The sequence below is a fragment of the Cricetulus griseus genome, assembly GCF_003668045.3.
Source record: "Cricetulus griseus strain 17A/GY chromosome 1 unlocalized genomic scaffold, alternate assembly CriGri-PICRH-1.0 chr1_0, whole genome shotgun sequence".
NCBI classification, from domain to species: domain Eukaryota; kingdom Metazoa; phylum Chordata; class Mammalia; order Rodentia; family Cricetidae; genus Cricetulus; species Cricetulus griseus.
In genome coordinates this window covers 254435975-254441178 of record NW_023276806.1, presented here as the reverse complement: position 1 = coordinate 254441178, position 5204 = coordinate 254435975, and the positions used below count along the sequence as shown (strand labels likewise).

The 5204-nt window shown below is 45.3% G+C and overlaps 1 long non-coding RNA gene across 1 annotated transcript; it reads left to right on the top strand.

Annotated features, from left to right (window-relative positions):
• The first annotated feature begins 1404 nt into the window (after nucleotides 1-1404).
• LOC113833370 lies at nucleotides 1405-4833 on the top strand. The gene is made up of 3 exons (XR_003481022.2): nucleotides 1405-1696; nucleotides 3199-3321; nucleotides 4526-4833. It is a non-coding gene; the product is annotated as an uncharacterized LOC113833370 (long non-coding RNA).
• The last annotated feature ends 371 nt before the right edge of the window (nucleotides 4834-5204 follow it).

Sequence of the window (5204 nt, the reverse complement as noted above, 5' to 3'; positions counted from 1 at the left end):
TATTCTTCTGGAAATAAATAGACTTGGTGGCCCAGGGCCGAGATTAATGGAAACCTTGGGCTGCAGCTGGGAGGTCAGACTCATTGCAGACCTGCCTCCACCTGGTCAACTATTTCAGCACCCTAGCCAGCACCAGGTGGGAGGCAGTGAAGGGAGAGGCCTTCCACCCTCTAAGGGGCTCAGTTGCTTCCCAGCTCTAGCCCATGTCTTTTTAACCCAAGAGGAAGAAATGGCAGCAGAGGCCCCTCCCCAAGCCACTGTATATAGGGTCAGTGCTCTGGAGGGGTAAAAAGCAATACAGACATCAATTTTCAGTCAGAGCCCAGACTTTTCTTATTACCTTAAGAGAAAGGATAATTTAATCAGAGCAAATTAATTCCATTTTATTTATTTTATTAGTTTTTTAGATGTATTTTTCTTTTTAATTATGTATACGTGATTGTACCCGATATGTATGCATGTCAGTGTGTACGTGTACTTGAGTGCAGTACCCGTCAAGGGGCCTCATATCCCCTGGAGCTTGAATCACAGGCAGTTGTGAGCTTCCTGATGTGGGGGCCAAGCCATTTCTCCAGCCTTAGATGAACTCACTTTTAAAAGAGTTTAAAACACTCTGATTCTTAGTCTCTCTAAGAATTTAGGGGAGTGAGGCTTACAGGATCTAGAGACAATGCTAGCACTGCTTGTGAAGGTCTTAGGCTGCCTCTACGCCTTCAACTTGAGCCACATCCCTGGAGTAGATGAGCTGTTCTTTCCTTTTATTGGCTACACAGAAGAATGTGAGAGAAAACAGTACAGTGGCAGGTCCCTGCGGCCCTCGGTGGGTAGAGAAGTGAATGACTGGGCCTTAGAATCTGCCTTGTTTGTAAAACCTGACACCTGCCCTTCTTGAATCCCAGGTACAAGAGTTCCTGAACTATTCCTGTGACAGGTTCCACGTGGGCAATATTCTGGTACCCCACCTCTACCACAGTGGCCACATTGAAGTATAACTGTCAGAGACTCCCTTCTGTGCAGGACAGTTTTCATTTGTTATCCACAGAAGGACCAAACATAGCGGGGAGACATCCTAGTCCTGCTTTCCTTGTCTGCTGGCCTGCCGCTTTCTATGTAGCAAGTGACTCTGATTCCCATGCCCCCCTCTCCCCAGTACTGGGATTATAGTGTGCTCCATGATGCCCAGGTTATGCGGTGGTGGTGGTGGTGGTGATGGTGGTGGTGGTGGTGGTGATGGTGGTGGTGGTGGTGGTGGTGGTGGTGGTGGTGGTGGTGTGTGTGTGTGTGTGTGTGTGTGTGTGTGTGTGTGTGTGTGTGCAGACCAGAGTTCAGTTGAGAAATACCTTCTTTAATAACTCTACACATTACTGTTTAAGACATGATCTGAAGCTAATTAATGTAGGCAAACTGGATGGCTAGCAAGTCTCGGGGTCTTCCTGTCTCCATCTGTGCTATACACCAACACTTTGATTTTGTGGATGCTGGGGTTCCAAATTTGATCTGTCATGCTTGCACAAAAAACACTTTGGCCAATGGCCCTAACCCTGAGTGTCTCAATCCCCTAAATCTCTTTTAGCTTATAGATGTTAATTCTTTGGCTTTAGTTGTCCTCATTGTTTTCCAGACTTCCTGGGTAAGATGTTGCCGTCCTGAGGAAGATGGCCAAATTCAAAATAAGCAGATCCACCAGACTTACGGGGTGTGTACAAAGCTCTAAGGGGCACACTGCCCCACAGCAGATGTAGAATCAATGAACCTGCTGTCTTACAATGCTATCTGTTCTAGTTTGCTTCCTGTTTCTGTGACAAGGCACTCTGGGGAGTAACTTAGGGGAGGAAAGGGCTTATTTGGCTTACACTTCCAAGTCATAATCCATCACTGAAGGATGTCAGGCTGGGTACTCAGGCAAGAATATGAACCAGAAACCATGGGGTAACACTGCTGCTTGCTGGCTCCCCTGAAGTCTCATGCTTAGCTTTCTTATACAGACCAGAAGCACTTACTCAAGTGCTGCCCACAGTGGGCTAGACCCCCCTCCATCAGTTAACAACCAAAACAGTCCCCTACAGGTAAGTCTGATGTCAATGCCATCTGGAAAATTCTTCAGTGGAAACTCCTTTCTCAGGTGATCTTGGGCTGTGTCCAGTTGACAGGCAAAGTTTACTAGGACACCACTTAGGATTTTTTGGATGGCAAACAGAAGCACAGAGAAAGTAAGCAACCTGCCCAGTGACACAAAGGTAGTACACGGCAGCTTAGGATTTGACCTTAGATGTCTGTCCCCAGGGCTTGCATCTTCCTACAGGGGACCAGAGCATGCCTCATTCTTGTCATGAACAAGCTCAAGATCAAGGATTCCCCTATTCAATCCTTGTCCCATGAGGCCAGCAGCCAGCAACTGGCACTGAAGGACTGCCAGACCTCCAACTGATGCCCAAGCCCCTCCTGCCTGCTAGCCTTGTTATGTCCCTGTGGTGCAAGCCCCACCTTCTCTCCTCCTAGCAAGTCCGATAGCTGGGAATATTAGCTCTACTTAAGCTGTGTCCCAGGCTGCTCTGGCCTGAGAAGGAGGGCTACAACCTAAGGCTAAGCATGGAAAATTCCTGCTTTCTGAGTCTTCCTAATTCAGAGGTGGTGTCATCTCTGAGTATAGCAGCTGTGTATCACTTATCAGTGTCATGCCTTCTGGCTTACATTTTTAATTTTTAAAATCCCTATTACTTCCATTTGTGAGTTCTTTGGCTTCAATTTTCCTTGTTCCTCAAACTTGCTGAAGGGGAACTTTGCAATTTCAAGGGCCTAGACCAAATGCCTACTTTTGAATTTTCTTTAGGTTTTGTCTTCCCTTTTAATTATCAAGCATCTTCCTGGTACCTTCTCAGAAATACTGGGAGCACACACGTTTTTCCCTATTGCAGACCTTTAGGCTTTTCTTTGGGGTACAATGGCCTGTCATTGCATTAGTGTTAAAGACAGAGCAATGTCTAGGAGCTTACTCTCCATTCTCAGGCACTCCCTGACTGCAGAAGCATGCCTGTGTGCAGAACACACTGTGTGTTTCATTCCTGTGCATACACCCATGTGTAACACTATTCCTGGGGAGATGCAAACAACCTACCCACAAGAAGAACTGATGACAGAGTGGAAGAAAAATACTACCAAAGTCCAACTTGGTGACTAAACCAGGTTTGTTACTTGCAGGAATACAGGTGAGAGTACAGGAGTGGAGATGACTCAAGGACATTTACATCACCAAAGGCCACTTCATGAATGACAGCTCATGAAAGCTGGAACACAATTCACAACTTGAAGGCAGCTCAACAGGTGGGAGACTGACTGCCTCTTTAAGGCAACTACAGTGGACTGAGCTACTTCCAAGCAGTTCATCTTGTCTCTCCTTCTTCTAGGAGGCTTGTCTGGTGCAAGCCTCTTCCAAGAAGTTCAACAGTCCTTGATGTTTATATATGCCTGGCAGAGAGGGTCCTGGTGAATCTGTTCTGTTTCAGGAACTTCCTGAAACCTTCTAGTTGTTTGTTTGTTGTTTGGAGCTTAAGGATCTTTCCTGAAGGATAGAAATGTTTCACCTCCCTTTAGAACAATGAATGGTTCACCACCTATGGGTTGTGACCCAATTTGGGGGGGGGGGGTCAGATGACCCTTTCATAGAGGTCACATATCAGAAATACTGCATATAAGATATTTACATTACAATTCATAACTAGCAAATTATAGTTATGAAGTAGCAATGAAATAATTTTATTTTATGGTTGGGAGTCACCACAACATGAGGAACTGTATTAAAGGGTCACAGCATTAGGAAGGGTGAGAACCACTGTTTTAGGACACCTTGTGTCTTTATAGGCTTCCCTCCAAGATGGACAGTTTTATCTTGGAGGAAATTGCTGTATGAAGGTGGTGTAGTTTCCATCACTGAACATGTACTAAGTACACTGGAGGCCAGGTCACAAGGACAGACACGGACACTGCTCCTGTGAATTTGTGTGCTCAGAATTCCCCAACACATGTCTTCTATGTCCACACTTCCTTAGGAGCAGGAGAGCAACAGTCAGAGATTCTGGCTCCCTCCACTATGGCCTCAACTCATTCCAGTGGACACAACTACTCTCGGGCAGAGTTCCCTCTGTGCAGACATGAGAGGTTCTCCACCAGGAGCTGTCTATAGAATCTTCGCTGTATTTTTCATACTCTTGCAGAAGTGAGGGGCCACTACTCAGCCATTCTCCTTATGGGTGTATTCCTCCTATCTCCCACAGGTGTTCAAGAAGTTATGAGTGGGAATATTCATTATAGACTTTTGTTGTAACTGAAACACTGGGAGAACACAAACCAACATGTCTATCTACCTAAAGAAAGTGATTGACAGAGCTACCTTAGCATGAACACAGCTCAAACAGGCAATGCTGAAACAAAGCTAAGATGGTTACAGGGCAGGGAGATGGCTCAGCAGCTGAAAGTGTTCCTGTCTGTGCCTGCTGGCCTGATCACTGTTCCTGGATCCCATCTACAGGGCCAGATGAGGGAGCACCACCTGTAATCAGCCCTGGAATAAGATGGAAACTGGAGGCAGGAGAATCTGCCTGAAAACTATGGGCCAGCCTCCTGCAGTATTCTATACAGCAGTGGAAACAGGAAGAGAGACTCAAAAGAGCAGGGAAGATGGCAACCGGCTTCTGAAAGCTCTCTGACCTTCATGTGCTTACACACAAGGTAAATAAGTTTAAAAACAAACACTTAAAATTTAAATTTAAAACAAAAATTTAGAAATTGAAAATCAAAAAGCAGTTGTATTTTATGTAATAAACATGCCATTTTCATAAAGCCCAAAACCATGACCCAACTCTACATGCCCTTTAGAAAGATCTTGAAAGGGTGTTAGAAATGGACATGACAAACAGCAGATCGTAGAGTCTGACAAACCTGTGTGGTGTTTATAAGGGCTTCAATTGGTGTTATAATACTTCACTCTATGATCTACTTGGTGGGTACCCAGCATCTTTACATGGTCAGGGATATGTTCCCACCCAAAGATTTCATTTTAAAAGATGTGACCCTTAAGGGAAAACCAGGGTCAACAGGAGGGGGCCTTTCATTTTCATTTGCTTATCTACAAGTAGCTGGGAAGTTTTGGCTTTTTTCCCCTCCAAATAAGCATCTTCCACCTAGAGAAACTGACTAGCACTTCTTTG